Source organism: Kogia breviceps, chromosome 1, assembly GCF_026419965.1.
Source record: "Kogia breviceps isolate mKogBre1 chromosome 1, mKogBre1 haplotype 1, whole genome shotgun sequence".
Lineage (NCBI taxonomy): Eukaryota > Metazoa > Chordata > Mammalia > Artiodactyla > Physeteridae > Kogia > Kogia breviceps.
In genome coordinates, this window is record NC_081310.1 from 20,613,160 (window position 1) to 20,631,549 (window position 18,390).

General features: G+C 49.3%; 1 long non-coding RNA gene across 2 annotated transcripts in view; it reads right to left on the reverse strand.

The window, feature by feature from the left end:
* Positions 1–6,295: 6,295 nt before the first annotated feature.
* The window catches only part of LOC131759992 (uncharacterized), a 45,408-nt gene continuing 33,313 nt past the window's right edge, over positions 6,296–18,390 (reverse strand). Inside the window, exon 4 of one of the 2 annotated variants that reach the window (XR_010839498.1) lies at positions 6,296–8,252. This is a non-coding gene — a long non-coding RNA (uncharacterized lncRNA). The remainder of the gene's footprint in view (positions 8,253–18,390) is intronic. The other variant, XR_010839499.1, reaches the window with a different exon arrangement.

An 18,390-nucleotide genomic window follows, 5' to 3' on the forward strand; every position in this document is an offset into this window, starting at 1 on the left:
CCTGCAGTGAAGCTGTGAGAGACAGAGAGGGAACAGGATCAACCAGGGCCTCCATCCATCAAACCCATGACCGTGTCTGGACATCTCCCTGCTCTGGCTGCCAGCACCGTCTCTCCATCAGGGCCTGGGCCGTGTGAAGCCGGGGTGGGGGGGCCCAGGAGGGAAGGAGGGAGGCCTCAGACGGGCACGGGCCCAGCACGCTGCAGGCAGAAGGGTTACAGAGCCGCCACAGAGGAGGGCAGAGGCCTGAGGAGAAGGGCGAGGGCTCCAGGGCTGGGCTGAACTTGAACGTGGACATGACAGCAGGCGGGCCAGAGAGAGGGGAGTGGAAGCTTCTGCCCCACGGAGCTCTCATCGCTGAGCAGACTCGTCAGAGCTGCTTTACTGCAGGGTGGCTGGAGTTCCCCGAGAGACGGTGGAAACCGGCAGGCCTTCTAAAGGCTGGGCCTAGAACTAGCGTGGTCACTTCGGCTGCCTTCTATCGGTCAAGGCGGGCTATAGAACCAGCCCGGGGCAGGGGGCAGGGAGCGAGCCTCCACCTCTTGACAGCGGACAGCACGTGTAGACGGGTAGGGAGGCGCCTGCCGGAAACCCCCTTTGGAGACTGTCTACACTCGGCATGAGGGTCACCAGGTCTCAGAAACGTCCGTGCCTCTACCCTTCCACGTGCAAGGGTTCAGCCCCGAGAGCCACGAACCTCTCCTCTGAGGCTGCCAGCTTTTGGATCCTTTCAACCCCCAGAATCTGAGATCCTTAAAGGAATATGCTCCACCCCAGCCGCCGGCTCTGGGTGATTCCCAGGAATGAGTGTGGCCAGTGGCCTTGGTCCAGCGGCTGTGGTCCCTCTCGCTCCTTCACACCGTCCCCCCCGCCCCCCTTGCAGACAGTGATCAGTGACCAAGTCCTGGGTCATCCTGCATCGTGGGAAGAGAAGAGCTCTCTGCAGAGCTTCAGAGGTGGAATTTGGACCTGTGGGTCAAAATTCTTGAAAGCAGAGTTTGCATCAATAGAAGAATGAAGAATGAACTCTCAACAACAGAGCAGGCCGATTTAGAAAAGGGGGAGCCTTCTGTTCCTAGAAGTATTCATGCAGAAGCTGGATCACCCCTGCCGGAAGGACTAGAGCAAATCCCTAACGGAGGCTCAGCTCTCGAGATTCCTCACACCTTGAATCGCCCTTCATGCTAACTGTCTGGAACCTGCTGGGCGACGGTTATCATCTTGCAAGTCCTGGCAATTCTCATTTTGGGGGACAACACCCTGTCACTGTTGAGAAACAGGGGCTGGCAGGCTGAACCCTACCTTCCCAGGCACCAAGTTAATGACCAACTTGTCAGGTGGGTCTAAGTGGCTTTGAGTGTTTCTCCTTCAAGATGCCTGGATGGAACTTGGGCTTCAAGGAATGACTTTGTGCAGAGCCTTGGCCCCTCTCTCTGCTTGGCCTTTGGGCTGAGACGGAGCTGGAGGGGACTCGCAGCTCCCTTCCCTACGAGGTGCCCGACGCCTGTTGCTTCTCACGTCTGTATTGACCACTGTCCTGGCCCTGAGCACCGTCCTTAGGCCTCCAAGATCCGTAGGGAGCCCGGTCCTGGGGGGTGAGGGCCCCCGCCGGTGCGTTTTCTCTCTGGCTCACACACCACCTTGGCTGTTGTGGGCAGCGGATGGGCCTGGAGGGAAGGTGGCCTGACCTTGACCCTCACACAGTGCTGGCCTGGCCGACCCTCTGGGGTCTCTGGCCTTAGGGGTTCCAATGGTCTCACTGGCCTCTGCTCTTGGCTTAATGCCAAGCAGTGACCTGCCCTTGAGCTCTGGAAGGGAAGGAACGTTGTTCCTGGGTCACACAGGCCCTTATTCTGCAAGAAAAGGGAAGAAAATCCTCCCTCATTAGTAGCCAAGGGTTAGGGCCGAAGAGGTTACCTAAAATGTAAAAGATGTGATTTGGGGTCTATCAGCTTTCATCCCCTCCTTTCCATTACCTCATTGATGGTTCTTTTCTTTCAATAGCCTAGAACTCTTGACAAAAATAGCAAAGGTCCGGGCTTCCCTGGTGGCGCAGTGGTTGAGAGTCCACCTGCCGATGCGGGGGACGCGGGTTCGAGCCCCGGTCCGGGAGGATCCCACGTGCCGCGGAGCGGCTGGGCCCGTGAGCTGTGGCCGCTGCAGCGCCTGCGCGTCCGGAGCCTGTGCTCTGTAACGGGAGACGCCACGGCGGCGAGAGGCCCGCGTACCGCAAAAAAAAAAAAAAAAAAAAGCAAAGGTCCGAGGAAACACGTATTGATCAGATATTCTAGAATTATTCCCGAGTCCTTCTCTGCCTGCACTTGTGCCGCCCGCTGCACTGCAAGTTCTGCAGGTGAATGCAGCAGGGGGGTTGGCCAGCCGTTCTCGTGACCTGGCATTTCACGTGGAAGGATGATCACTCAATTGCTTCCAAGTCAGCGTGAAGGTCACACAGGGGCCAGTTCTGGGATCACCCTTCAAAGCTGCTGCGTGAGGTGTATGTGGTGAGTGTGTGCATGTGTGTGTGGGGGGTGTGGGGTGTGTGTTCCGTGTGTGGTATGTGGTGCGTGTATCGTGTGTACTTGGCGTATGGCATGTGTGTGCGTAGTGTGTACACGTGGTGTATGTGTTTACATGGTATGTGTATGTGTGTATGCGTGTATGTGGTGAGTGTGGGTGCTGTAGTGTGGGTTCCCCCTGGAGTGTGGAGGAGTTCCAGGAGGAATGTAGGTGGAGGAGGGAAGCTGATTTCCCAGCCAGAAGGCTCCATCTGTGAAGACTGGTGTTGGTGTTTTGTCTGGTTCTGTTTATTTTTTGTGACCTCGAGACTCACAGAGGTCTTCCTCCCTGAAGCGGGTGTCTGTGGATGTTGCGTGGCTCTGGTTTTCTGGAGCAGAGGGGGGCGAAGGGGAAGGCAGTCCTCCCGGGAGGGAGGACGCATGGCAGGACGGTGGGCTCAGACCCTTGGGTGCTGGCCCGTGTGGATTCCGGCAGCCGGGCTCTCAGCACTTTGCCACTTCTGACGTCAGGTGGCAGGGACAGGCTAGATGCCTTTGAGTCAACTCTTGAAAGGCTCTAGAAGGCATTGGAGCGTTAGAAGAAGGCCAGGCCTCGAGTTTACGCTTTAGCCTCTTGGTTTCTTCTCCAAGGAAGGGCTCTGGGGGAGCCGTGGGCTGAGGACGGCTCAGGGCTATGGTCCTGCAGCGCCACCTGGCGGCGACAAGGAGAATGGCCACCGGAGGATGAGCCAGAGGGACCCTCCGCGGTGGGTGGCCAGGGGCTCCTCTCTCTGGCACCGACCCCAGAGGAGACTTCCTGATTCCATCAGTAGACGGAAAAAAGCTTGCCCCGAAAGCCCTGGCTTCTGTGGGATTGCCTTGCTGGGGAACCCCAGAGAGACCAGAAGACCCCATTTCCCACCCTTCCTGCCCCACTTTTTGTCAGAATACCTGTTCTATGAAGAGGTAACAATTATTTAAAGATCCTTAGAAGATTCAAACTGGGGAGACAGTGGAGTCCGCCTGGCCATTCTGTAGATGAGGAAACTGAAGTTCAGAAAAGCTGTCTCCTGACTTCCAGCCCCGACCTCCTCCCGTTCCCCGTCCTGCAGCGTGTGGTCCACTCGCCGCGCGGAGCGGGCCGTCAGACCCCAGCAGAGGGGCTCAGGGGACACACGGAACAGAACAGAGAGGACCTGTGACGATCTGGAGGGAGGGAGGCTGACCAGAGAATAAGGCCAAGGTAAGCATGGAGCTGAACGTCTCAGAACGGGAGCTGCGGTCACGTGGTGGACAGGGTGACCCTGGGGGCCGGCACAGAGGCAGCACACTTACCGTGAAGATATCCAGAGTGAACCCTGGGTTCGAGAGAGCTGTGGCTCTGGAGAAACTGGATGCAGCTGCATGCAACCTCTGTGGAACAAAGAGGGAATGAATATGGCAATACATTTCACATCTGGGCTCCACAGCCCAGCCCCCCTCTCCTTTGGCCTGGCCTGGCCGCCTTGTTCTCTGATGCTTGTCATCACCAACCCTCCCCCAGAGCCAGGCCACCGGCCTCCCTGGATGCTCTGTCCCCAGGCATTGGCTTTTGCTGGGTCTCCTTGCTGGGATGCCTGCCTTGCTCCTCTCCTCTGCAGCAGGATGAGCTGAAGCCCCACTCAGCCAGGGGCTCCTGCAGAGGTGGATTAATTCGCCGGGGTTGCTGTAACAAAGTAAGGCAGGCGGCGTGGGTGGGGAGGGGCTTAAACAACAGGAATGTCTCATCTCAGGGTTCTGGAGGCTGGAAGGCCAAGATCAAGGTGTCAGCAGGGCTGGTTCCTTCTGAGGGCTGGGAGGGAGCATCTGTTGCAGGCCACTCTGCTTGGCTTGCAGATGCCGTGTTCTCCCTGTGTCTCTCCACGTGGCGTTCTTCCCATATTCCTGCCTGTCTCCAAATTTCCCCTTTGTATAAGGACACCAGTTATACTGGATTAGGACGCACCCTAATGACCTTGTTTTAACTTGACTGCCTTTCTAAAGACCCTCTCTCCAAATAAGGTCACATTCTGAGGAACTGGGCCTGAGGACCTCAACATATGAATTTTGCAGGGGACACAGTTCAGCCCGTAACAGTATATAGCTCTGGTCAGACAGTCATTGGGCTCTTCCTCCTGCTAAATCATCTGACAGCTGAAGGGAATGGATTTCTGAATGGAAATTCAGAGACGGGAGATGGCTTGGAAGCTCGGAGAGCAGGGAGAAGGAGACCTGGGGGGCATGTAAAGGACGGATGAGGCAGCTCCAGTAGCAACAGAAACCCTGACAAAGATCAGAGCCCTGCGGAAAGAAACAGTTTGGGGGAAGGTTTTGCTCTTTGAGCGTGAGATAAATTTCTCTTCCGTCTCCTTTGGAAAACTTTAGCAAGTGTTACCTTATTTATCCCTAGATTGGAGTTAGTTAGATTTGTGTTGGGGATGCCATGTGAGGACACCCAGATTGGCTCAAGGGCAAGGGCCAGCACTGCTGAGCAGCCCAGGGAGAGCCCCAATAAATCGAGATCCTACTTATCCCCGGACCAGCTCACGGCCCTCTTCCCTGCACAGCTGAGCTGCCTTTGTTGCAGCAAAAACACCCGCATTACAGCAGGCGGATCATCCACACCGTTTCCACCGCGATCAACCCACGAGCTGAGCCTTGCTTCCCGGCTGCTGCTTGTGTACACGTCCAGATGCAAACACGAGTCAGTTCTGTTTCTCCCTCACCCCACCCCAGGGTGCTTACTATATGCCCTGCACACAGCAGGTGCTCAAAGCATGCTTCTATAAACTGTAGACCTCTGGAAGGCCAACCAGCCTCATGCTCCTTTATACCAGCATTAATGCAGCGCCGGGTTCACGCACACCCACCCCCCCGCTCCCCAGATGCAGGCCCAGTGCCTAGAATGTTGGTGGGAAGGGTGACCCTCACTTTGTACCCCTTCGGTATGGGAGCGGCTCCCCCCGAGGTCTTCTTCAGATTTCTCCCTTCTCACCGATGTTGGCAGGGTTTGGAAGTTACTAGAAGAGCCCTGTGTTTAAGAGGGTCTGTGGCTGCTGCTCCCTTTGATCTCAGGCCCGCCCTCAGGCAAAGGAGCCAGGGAAGTGCTTGGCACCCCAGGCAGATCTAAACCAGGCTTGGAGGGGCCGTTTGCTTCAGGCGCCAAAGCGACGGAATTTGCCTGAGAGTCTCCCAGAATCTCTTCCCACTTAATAAATTCTGTTGGAAAGGAATGATAATGGTTTCAGGGACAACGTGTTCGAGATGGATTGGAACAGTCAGGAGAACAACGGGTTCAAGGCTGCCAGACCCGCTGACACAGGCTTTGCTTCAGGCCACGAGGGAGGACATATGGGCCGTCTAGACTCTGGGCAGGTACAAATCTGGAGCTGGAGTGGGGCCACGTTGGAGCGGAGGGATGTGCAAGGACAGCTGAGCCAGAGGACAGCACGAGGGCAGGAAGGGCACTGGGGGAAGGGTGGGGGGCCCTCTTTGATGCTGTTCCAGCAAATCAAGTCTTTTTTTTAAAATATATTTAATTTTTTTTATTTGGCCGCGCCGGGCCTTAGTTGCGGCGTGCAGGGTATTTAGTTGTGGCACGCGGGATCTTTAGTTGCGGCATGCGGGATCTTTAGTTGCGGCATGCGGGATCTTTAGTTGCGGCATGCGGGATATTTAGTTGAGGCATGCGAACTCTTCGTTGTGGCGTGGGCATGAGGGATCTAGTTTCCTGACCAGTGATCGAACCCTGACTCCCTGCATGGGGAGTGCAGAGTCATAGCCACTGGTCTACCAGGGAAGTCCCTGCAGATCAAGTCTTGAGAGCCCCTGATTGCAGGTCAGTGGTGCTGCCAGCGGCCCAATCACGGGCCAGTGACAGTGATTGCCGCCTCTGCTGCTTGGGAGACTTGGCACTGCTGAGGGCTCTGGGCTGCCCCTATTCAAACCAGGAGGCAGAGAGCCCTGCTATGGGCTTGCTGGGAGAGGGAGACTGCTCTCAGCACAGTCCCGTCATTGGGAAGGTATAAATACCCATGCAGTGTGTTTTATACATTGTTTTCATGTAAAGTGGAGCGATAATAAAAATAAGCTAACATTTTGATAGTACTTTTCTGCTTACAAATTCTTTTGTGTACTTCGTTGATCCCTAACTCTGGGAGAGGGAGCTGCCCCAGGAACCGTTGGGAAACGTATGGGAGCCAAGGAGTATATTTTCGAGAAAGCAGGCACCATCATCATCATTGCCATTTCCATTTCACAGATGAGAACACTGAGGCTCAAAGAATCTGGGGCTCCCTGAAGAGCAAGAAGTAAATAGCAGAGGCAGAACATGTAGCTCTGGGGCTTCTGCTCCTGTTACTCCTACATTCAGCTGTTTATTGAACACGTACTATGTACCAGGCCTCACAACAGCCCTGCAAAGAAAAAACTGAGTCTTGGAGAGTCCAGGTCATTGTTAGAGCTGGGCTTTGAACCTCGGTCCTCTGATCCCAAGTCCCACGTTCCATGTGCTTCCTGGCCTTTCCTCTCCTCGGGGTGTAGCTCATTCTAACCCTACATGTAAGGGGAGAGAGGAAGCGCCTCCAGCCCCAGGTTGGGTAGGACTAGGGCATCCCTTACGGACTGACCCGGTCAAGTCTGACTTTTCCTTGTTAGCGTGTTGTCCTCACAGTTTGTCCTTGGATGTAGCCGAGCCATTTTTGAATAGGAGATCCACTGTGTTTGAATTTGGGGGAATCAAATCTACTGGCCTCCTTACTCTTTTCATGAGCTCAATAGTCAGCCTCCCAGTGCCTGGGGTTTACTGTTTGTGCCTTCAAACTCAGGTTTCAAATATCCACATCGGTCCAGAAAAGCTCTTGCCATCGTCTCCAGAGTCAGCTAAGGTGTCTGCAGGAGCTTAGGTCTTTGAAGACAGGCTTCGGAGTTTGTCACTTTCCCATGGTGCTGGATGATAAACGTTGCTTTGCTTTCTGCTTTTTCTTCTTTTTTTCAGGCTTGTTCTTAATGAAAAGAAATGGCAGTTGGCAACGTCCCTGAAGCTTTTTTAGTGGGGCTCCTGTAATGAGGTTTGCTGAAATTCTGGGTAGGCAATATTTCCTCTGTAGGCTCAGATACAGGATTTAAAATTGTGTGATGTCTGTGGCCTTTTTCCTTTGAGCCAGCTGGGTTTGCCTCTTCAAAGATGTCATCCCCAGCCCTGCCAAGCTTGGAGTTTACTGCTCCACTGTTAGTGAGGTACGTGAGGGTAAAAATAGGTCAGTGCTTTTTCTTCCCTCTATTTTAAAGAAGAAAGTGTGTGTGTGTGTGTGTGCGCGCGCGCGCGTGGGTATTTTCCAACATCCCATCTGTCAAAAACAGTTGAAGAAATTTTAGCTCACTTTCTCCCCCAAAAGCTTCACTCCAGGACTGACTCAGATTGTGGAACACTTCAAGGAAAAAAATTTCCATGAAAGTTAGCTGCAATTAACGAAGAGGGAGCTGCGGAGGGTGGGAAAAAGAATTCCTCGGTGCTGGCTGTAATGTCAATTTTGCTGCTGTCTGACAAACACATATAAAACACGTAACAGATCCATGGCCTGTTCCCCTCCACATCCAGATTATTATGAGAAGTGAACACTTCTTTCCATTACGAATTTGCATGGCTTCATTTTCCCAGCTGAAACTTTCAACAGGATGAAATTATACACACAGGCACACATTAGAGTCTTCGAAAATACCGATGAAGAACGTTTCCTAAAAATACATAAAGCAAGGAGTCACTTCAGCCATGAATAAATTTGCTGTGTGCTAAAAGGGATGGGTTAGAAGCCTAAATGCAAAACTGCTTAAATGCTTTTTACTGACACAGGGAAGGAGTCAGCTCTGTGAAGACTGAGTTTTATCCTATTTGTATCTGACTTCTGTTTCTTCCAAGTTCAAAAGTATCCTTCTGGCCTTATCTGTAAGTACAGCCATGGGTATTTACATAGAGGTTTACTAGTTTGCCTAGTCCTTCCCCTCCTCCCCCCACCCCCTCATTTACTCCCCCCCCAGGCTCCCCTCCCTCTCCCTCCCCTCCGCCTCCCTCCCCTCCGCCTACCATTTTCTTCCCCACCTCCAACCACGGGCCTCCTATTTCTCCTGGGTCCTCAGCGCTCCCCTCCCTATTGGGTCTTCTTTCCATGAGCACGTCAACACCCTCAAGGCTCTTCCATCTTAAAACTGAACAAAAACCTTCTCTTTGCCACGTCTCCCTCCAAAACACCCTACATATTTTCTGCCCTTCACAGCCAAGTTGCTTGCTAGAGCGATCTACACTCTCTCAGCCACTAGTCACTCCCCAAACAACTGCTGTGTGGTTTCCTGACACTGCTCTGAGTTCATCAGTGACCTCTACATAGCCACAGCCAGGCCTCCTCTTATGGGATTTTTTTAAAATGGAAGTATAGTTGATATACAGTCTTTTAGGTGTACAGCAAAGCGATTCTCATATATATATATACATATATTTGTATATATATATATATATGAACTTTTTATATATTCTTTTTCAGATTATTATAAGATAAGTTATTATAAGATATTGACTATAGTTCCCTGTGCTATACAGTAGGTCCTTGTTGTTTATTTATTTTATTATGGGATTTTCATGTAGCATTTGACAATGACCATCCAACCATCTGTCCATCCACCCACCTACCTACACATCCATCCATCCATTCATCCTTCCATCCACCTACCTACACATCCATCCATCCATTCATCCTTCCATCCACCTACTTACACATCCATCCATCCGTTCATCCTTCCATCCACCTACCTACACATCCATCCATCCATTCATCCTTCCATCCACCTACTTACACATCCATGCATCCACCACACAGTTGCCTGATGTGTCTCCACTTTTAGAACCAGCCCCTTGGCTTCCATGCTACTGCTCTTCCCTAGTCTACTCCCACCTCTCTGGCTACCTCTCCTTAGTCCCCTCTCCCAGCATCTCTTCTTCTACTTGCCCCTTAAATATCAGTGTTATCCATGGCCCTGTCCTTGACCCTGGGGTTGCTCACTGTCCACACTCTTCCACTCTTTGCTTCAACTTCTTTGGTACTGATGCTGCCCAAAGTTGTATCTGCACCTTAGGTCTCTTCCTTAAGCTCCAGAAACCCCCTGGATCCCTCCAGTATCAGGTCCTCTGATTCTAAGTTATCTTATCCACAGCCCAACCTTCACTCTGTGATCAGAGAATGGCTCCAGAATCCTGGGGGTCATCTTGACTCCTCTTCTGCTTTGGTCAAGTTCAAATCCCTCCCTTTGGGGCAAATCCCATCCGCTTAATGGCTCTTTTGTGCCTTCAGAGAAGGGGGCCCAGCACTACCCGAGAGAGCATCAGCTCAACCTCCAATCCACGAGCCTCAACCTGCCTGCTTCTCACTGACCCCAGCGGTAGCCCCTTGGTGTTGAAATAATAACAGTGAACATGTAATGAGTGCCTACTATGTACCAGGTGCTCACAGTACACTTGTACTGTGTACAAGTGTACATTATCCCAATTTTAGCATTATCCCAATTTTACAGATGGGAAAACTGAGGCCCAAAGTGGTTTCTGTTGGGCCCTTCAGGTGGACAGTCTCTTAGGCAAGCCAGCCTGTGTGGCTATCCCTCTTGCTTCACTCCACAATCCCAGAGCAGCCACCGACCTCCAGCTCAAGTCAAAGTTCTGGGGTCCCACTTGCTGGGACCTCATTTCCTCTGCTCTCATTCCTGAGTTCCTACAAATTTTTTTTAATTTAAATTTTTAAAAAGTCTATGGGGCTTCCCTGGTGGCGCAGTGGTTGAGAGTCTGCCTGCCGATGCAGGGGACATGGGTTCGTGCCCCGGTCCAGGAGGATCCCACATGCCGCGGAGCGGCTGGGCCCGTGAGCCATGGCTGCTGAGCCTGCGCGTCCGGAGCCTGTGCTCCGCAACGGGACAGGCCAAAGCAGAGAGAGGCCCGCGTACCGCAAAAAACCCCCCCACAAAGTCTATGAATTAAAATCCTACGTCCTCAGGTTGTATCTTTCCACCCCTTTTCCTCACTGCAGCAGGACGATTTCTTCAAAATGCTAATCTAGTCATGTCCCTTATTTAAAACCCTTCAGTGACATGACTTTGTTCTCAGGACAAAGTCTGAACTCTGGGCTGGGAGTGGGTCATGGCAGTTTCTTTTTATATTTCTATAAAACTGAATCACTTTGCTGTACACATGAAACTAACACAACATTGTAAATCAACTATATTTCAATGAAAGTTAAAGAAGTAAAAATAAATAATTTTTTAAAAGACCTTCTGTGTCACCACGGGTGGTGCTGAGTGGGAGGGTGTGCATGGGCCCATCCACAAGGGAATACTTCGTACGACTGCATGTCAGCAATTCCAAAACACGTTTTTTTCATACTTAACACTGAGCAATCAGGATGCATAATACACTCAATTGCCATTATTTAAATGGCAGTTTTAAAAATTGTATTAGTGATACATCAAATAAAGGAGTATCTTATGATCAGTGACATCTTAGATATGATGCATTATTTCACTTTTATTTTTATAGCCAACTTGGAAATCCATTGAACAAGATGTCTGTTGGCCAAATACATTGTCATCTGCTTCACGGAAATAAAGAAAAATCTGCCAATGAAGCAAGTCCTTTGTCAGCTGAGGTTGTGACTCATATATTGTTGATGCCCTGAAACTTTGGGTCTGTTCTGACCCTTGGCAGGAGCCTAAGAGCTTCTTATGTAGACGGTGACCCTGGTGATGACAGTCTTATCCCTAGGGTTCTGGGGATGCTTATATTCTATTGCTGCTTTTTCTATTACTGTGTTTTCCTGAGAGCTAAGGATTTGCATTAGTTTGGGCAATAGTTTTTAACTTTACTGGGCAGCCACTAGGGCTCGTCCACATTAAATGTCATGGTGGTAGAGACTGTGAAACAACTTAAGGAGGCCAGGCAAATAGGTCTTGCATTCCGTCTACTATTTTCTATAGGGGTATGTTGTATAAATGAGTTAGAGTGGCCCTTGTATATTGGCCCCTATGTTGTGGACTTCTTCATGCCTACCTGCACTAAAGTCAAGTTTTTACACATCAAACGGCTTTTAAAAAAACTTATTTTATTCGAGTATAGTTGATTTACAATGTGTTAATTTCTGCTGTACAGTAAAGTGATTCCGATATATATATATATATGTATATATGCATTCTGCAGTGGGTTTAGATATAGCCCAAATAAGTATGTTTTTTACCCATTTAGGGCCTACCTGCTTTGCATAATCCATAAGTCATGAAACAGCACCCAACATCTGCTGTCCATAGATAAAGACAAACCCCAGGTCTATAAAAGACCCTAAACCGTGACTGCCCTTTGGAGCCCTCTGACCTAGGACTCTGCACTATGTTGCTGAGTGACCTCACTTAGACATGTGATCCCCTCTTGATCCCCCTCTCCCCTGGGAATGCCCTTGACCTCCCGCCTTCTGGGTGGTGGCCCTGAGCCTCTGTCCCTGGAAGCTCTCCTGCTGTGAGGGGCTCTCCCTTCCAGGTAACCTGTCCAAGTGCCATCCAAATAAGGCTCATTGTGTGTCACTGCCACCTCGTGGTCATGCCTTTTTCCTTCATCAGCCCTGAAATCCTAGAATTCACACAAGGGTTAACTGTGTAAAGAGGCAGATGCGTACATCTAATTGTAAACATTGACCTGCCACGAGGCTTCCCTGGAGTCTGAGAGCAAGGCTGATAACACCATTGAAAGGGCATTGTTTTTACCTAAAGACACAATATATGCAGGGGTGAATCACTACATATGCAGAAAATTTCAAGATTAAAAAAATGGCATCAACTCCCTTAATGCAAAGATAAACACATTTAAAAATTACAGAGCAGGGCTTCCCTGCTGGTGCAGTGGTTAGGAGTTCACCTGCTAATGCAGGGGACACGGGTTCTATCCCTGGTCCAGGAAGATCCCACATGCCACGGAGCAACTAAGCCCGTGCGCCACAACTACTGAGCCTGCACTCTACAGCCCGCAAGCCGCAACTACTGAGCCCGCGTGCTGCAACTACCGAAGCCCATGTGCCTAGAGCCTGTGCTCCGCAACAAGAGAAGCCACCGCAATGAGAAGCCCGTGCACTGCAATGAAGAGTAGCCCCTGCTCGCTGCAACTAGAGAAAGCCCGCGTGCAGCAATGAAGACCCAATGCAGCCAAAAATATATAAATTAAATAAATAAAATTTAAAATATATATTATATATATATTCATCTCAGATGGCGATGAAGCTAGACACCTAGTGATCATCACTAGAGATTGTTGCGCTTGTAGTAGATGCCAAGTACTTGGATTATTGCAAGTAAGACTCATAAGACTCTGTTATTAGCCTTATAATACAAATGAGGGAACCTCAACTCAGAAGAGTTCATTGACTTGCTCAAAATCACAAATCTAATTGGTGAGACAATTGGTATTCAAAACCAGGTCAACCTGAGTCCACGAGTGAGAGGTTTGGCCACCTCTCTCTGCTGCAGAAATTCAACGAGCCCAAGCATTTTGCAACAGTTCTGACAAAGGGCTGGATGAAGGACGGCAGTGACGGAGACAGGAACTGTGTCTTCTCCTTCCGTCTCCCCCAAAGTTATGGGCAGAGGAAGGTGGGGGAGGACTCAGGGGATGGGCAGACCCTGCAGACACCCTACATCCTGGAGTCAGACTTGGGTCCTGACCGACTGCAGGGCGAGCGTGGTACAACAGGGCCCTGCCCGCCTGAAGCCCAGTTCCACAGGCCCGAGAACCCTATCAGCCTTCCAGACCTCCTCGCTGGTCACCTACAGCACCTGGGCCAAGGGCTTCCCTAGTCAAGCAAGAGTGATGCTCAAGTGACAGGGGATGGAATGGGATGCTGAGACATCAAGGGAAGATTCGAGTTCTTTCCAACCCACAACCAGGCTCTTGTTCCCCGTGACAGACCAGTCAAGGACCTCCTACCCCTCACCCCTCCCTGTAAGAATGGATGCCCCAAGCCCTAGTTTCCTGGTGCTGCTGTGACAAATTACTACAAGCTGAGTGACTTAAGTAACTTTGTTTGTCTCACTGGAGACTGGAGGACCCAGATCAAAGTGTCAGCAGGGCTGGTTGCCTCTCAGGGCTGAGAGGGACAGTCTCTTCCAGGTGTCCCCCCAGCTTCTGGTGGTTTGTTGGCAATCTTTGGCCATCCTTGACTTGTAGAAGCGTCACTCCGACCTCTGCCTCATCTCCACAGGGTGCCCTCCCTGTGGATGTGTCTGAGTTCAAATCTCCCCGCTATAAACACGCTAGTCACATTGGATTGGGGGCCCGCCCGACTCCAGTGCAACCTTATCTTAACTAATTGCATCTGCAATTAGTTTATTTATTAATTATTATTATTATTATATATAATATTATATAATATATATTATATAATGTATATTATATAAAATATTATATATAATATATATTATATAAAACATATAATTATATATAATATACATTATATAATATATATTATATATAATATATATTATTATATAATATATAATTATATATAATATATATTATATAATAATATATATAATTATATATAATATTATATATTATATTATTATAATATATAATATTATTATTATTTATTTATTATTTATTATTATTATTTATATGTTATTTCCCAATAAGGCCACATTCTGAGGTATGGGGGGGTGGAGTTTTTGAGGGGATGCAGTTCAGCCTAGAACACTCCACACCTCACATTTTTTTCCTTTCTTGTGATGGTTTCCTTTAGCGACGGGTCTCTGTGATAGGAGAGCCCCTCACATTCACATACCAGCTGCGCCCACTCCACACCGCCCCCTCGGGCAACAGGGAGGGCTCAGGCATCTATGATGCATGTCAGCTCAGTACGGGTTGCTTCCTCTGAGGCCACAGAAGCCTCATCGCAGGGCACCGGCTGCTTGCAGTGGACACACGGTGGGAGAAGGGGGGCCAGCCTAGCGTAAGGCCTTGGGCCACCGTCCGCTCTGAAGCGCTGCTTTTTCTCTCCTTCAGTCTTGTTCCCGGGCTGTTCACTGTCTCCTGACCTGGTCCCAAGTCCACTGGCTGCAAGCTTTTCCTTCCCTCCCTCCTCTGTTCGCTGCCTTGCGCTATGTTTTCGGCTACCACCTGGGCTCCTGTCCACGGCTGCCCTGGCCATCTTGAGCAATGGCTCTGGGGCCTGGGCTGACCTGGAGTCATCCTACCTCTGTTCCTCTCCTGTGAGGGAAACAAGCGCACCAGGCCCCGGCTCCACGCAGGGCCCTGAAAATACGACTCAGAGGATGCAGGGTCCCCTCGTGGGCTGGAGCACCTCTTCAAGGGAACACCAGGTGGTCTGAGGACAATTCGACATCGCCACCTCTCCCCACCTCCCAGCTCTCTTCTGCAGAGAAAAGCCAAGCCAGGAATGTTTCGCCGATCCCCGTCCTGTCTGGCTCTCGGTTAGAGTTTGCAAATGAGAGGTGCTCCTGAAATTAGGAAGAAAGGGAGAGGCAAGGCCATTATTCCTTGGAGGCAGCTGTGTAACTGAGCAGGACCCTATGGGCCTTCCCAGGACAGACCCCCTTCCCCATATTCTCTGCTGTAAGCTTCCTGCACACACCCTGGGACAGACACCTCTCCCTCACCTTTAAAAATGCTTTGCTTGAAACACTTTGCGTAGTTTGGGATTTTTCAGCGTGAGTCACCCATCTCCTTGCATGACCCTGCAATAAACCTTTCTCTTCTCCAAACTCTGATGTTTCGGTTTAGTTTGGCCTCACTGTGCACTGGGCATGCGAACACGCGTTCGGTAATAGTTGCAGCCACAGCTGTGAGAGCTAGGGTTCGGGATGTCTTCCTGGAGCTCTCTTGGGAAGCAACCCTCAGCTGCCGCAGAGGATGCCGGTGGGAGCTTCCTAGAGGCTCCTGCCAGTCATGTGACTTCTGGGGTCCCTCTGCTTATGTGCTGCAGGCTGAGCCCCTTGGTGTGAGCTTCAGTCTCCTAGGTCTTCCACTAGTTCACTATACCCCTAATTCTCTAAATTAAAACTTCGAATACTTGGAATACCCAGAGTGAACTTCTGTTTTCCCAAATGAATCCTGATTGAAAACAGAGAGAAAGAGTCAACCTCCAGTGAGGACAAATGTCTCCAGCCTGCTCCAAGAGCAGGGTCCTCTGGTGCTTGGCTAGGACTGGGAGATAGCTCTTTGGCAATGAGGAAAGAACAAGGCAGAGCCCAGCAGCGAGAGCAGTCTCTCTGAGCAAGCCACAGTGGGGACAGAAAAGGGGCATTCCAGGGGCCCAGTAAGAAGAAGCAAAGAATCAGAAAAACCCAAATTTGAATCCCTCACTAGCTTAAGTCACTGCTTCACCTTTCTGAATCTGAGTCTGAGTTTCCTTCTTGTAAAAGACTGGAAGGCCATCTGATGAGTAGAGATCAGTGAGTGGACATGTGACCACTCTTCACCTGATCTTGTTACGGGGCTTAGGTGAGCTGACTTAGGTAAATTCCCCAGCCCGGAGACTAGCTATAGAAGGCGCCCAATAAATGTTAGTTCTTTTCCTCCTTCTCGGCAGAGACAGTCATTTGCTTAAAAAAGATGCTCCCAGCAGCTTTAATTGCCTTTACTTTCAGCCTGAGGCCACAGCTTCTAACTCTTCCCTGCTATGCAGAAGGAAGAGAGATAAAGAAGCAAAGAACAAACTCCTCAGTGCCCAGCGAATGTTCCCTTCGGCTGCAGTGCAGTCTCAACTAGAACAGCTCCATAAGGCAGTGCACTGGGCCCCCCAAACCAGTGCGGGGGTCACAGATTTACATATAAATGCTAAAACTAGAAAGCCTCCAGAAAAAAGCATAGAGAAATATCCTCGTGACCTTGATACAGGCAAACATTGATCAGGTAGGACACAAGAACACCAACCATAAAATAAATTGATAAATCGGACTAGCAAAGTTTTTGCTCATTAAAGGCACTGTTAATAGAGAGGCAAGTTGCAAACTCTGAGAACATATTAGTAATATGTATGTCTGATGAAGACTTGTACCTAGAATGTATAAAATACATCTGCAAATCAATGATGAAGAGATAAACAACCCATTTAAGATGGACACAAGGCTTGAACAGATGGTTCATAAAAGAATATATGTAAATGGGTAACAAGAGCATGAAAAGGTATCCAACTTATTAGGCATTAGGAAAATGCAAACTAAACCCACTATGAGGTACCACTTTGCACCCACCAGAAAAGCTAACACACAAAAGGCTGACCATACTGAGTGCTGGTGAGGATTTGGAACAACTGGAGCCTCATACATAGTTGGAAGAAGCGTAAAATGTTACAATGATTTTGGAAACCAACTTGGCAGTTTTTTTCAAAGTCACATACACCTACCCTATGACCCAGCAACTTCATTCTTAGTATTTACCTGAGAGAAATAAAAACCCATCCACAAAAATATTTGTAAAAGAATGGTCCATGGTTGCTTTATTTGTAGTAGTGAGTAACTGGAAACAACCCAGTTTGCTGAAAACAATAAACCTCAACAGGGCACCGGATAAATAAATTGCAGGCAATCCACACAATGCAGTGAAAAAGAACAAACCACTGATAGATGTGACGCCTTGGAGAATCTCAAAAAATATATAAGTCAAAAAAGCCGGATGCAAAAGATTGACTACCAATTCCCTTTACCCCAAGTTCAGGAACAGGTGAAATTAATCTATGTTGATGGAAATCACGACTGGTTATCTGAGTTGAGGCAGGAATGGGTACTGGCAGAAAAAAAAAAAAAGTAAGCGGGCACTTTCCAGAGTGATGTAAATACTCTACATCTTGACTGAGGTAGTAATGACATGGGTATAGACGATTATCAAAATGTACTGAATAAACCACAAGGACCTACTGTATAGCACAGGGAACTATATCTGATATCTTGTAATAACCTATAATGGAAAAGAATCTGAAAAAGAATATATATATATGTATATATATGTATAACGGAATCACTTTGCTGTACACCTGAAACTAACATGACATTGTAAATCAACTGTACTCCAATAAAAAAAAAAAAAACGAGTGGATAACTAAATATCATTAAAATTAAAAAATACACTGAAGTATACACTTATGATCTGTCCATTTTATTGTATGTTAAAAAAAACCCAGCCCAGTGAATTTCCTTCTCAGATTTCCAGAGCAGTTGCCTAGACCTCCAAAGAGGTCAATTTCACTCCAAGGACAAGGAATGGAGCATCCAGACTAGAGGAGCGGAAGGCAGATCCAAGAACGAAGGACACCTGGATGGTCAACTTACACAATGTAACCTCGTCTCTGTCACCCACTGAGTGTTAACATATATTTATTTTGTGCTAGAACTGTGCTACTTGTTTCTATGTACCATTTAATCCTGGGGAAAAAACACAACAACAAACCAAACCCTGAAGCTCCAAGCAGTGAAACGACCCACCGCTAGGACTGTAACTCAGTCTTCGGATTCCAAGCTGAGTGCTTGCTGTGGTTGTCTCTGAGCCGGGAGTGGGAGGACAGTAGGTGGGGAACTCCTGCCCAAGCTCATCTGAGGGCTGCGGGCTGAGCAAGGCTAGAGGCGGCGTCTTCACCAGCCAGGGACGCCCACACCAGCTATCCCTCCTTTGTTGGACACTAACCTTGAAAGTCTTCCCTAGAAGAAGCAGTGGTGAGTCCTGGTCCCCTCTCCAAAAGAGGCTCTCTTGTTTTCACATGGAGCAGCGCACAGAAACACTGGTGACTTATTTTTGCAAATCCTGCCAGGCTTGGCATGACCTGCAGGCCTGGAAGACGCTGGCTCGACA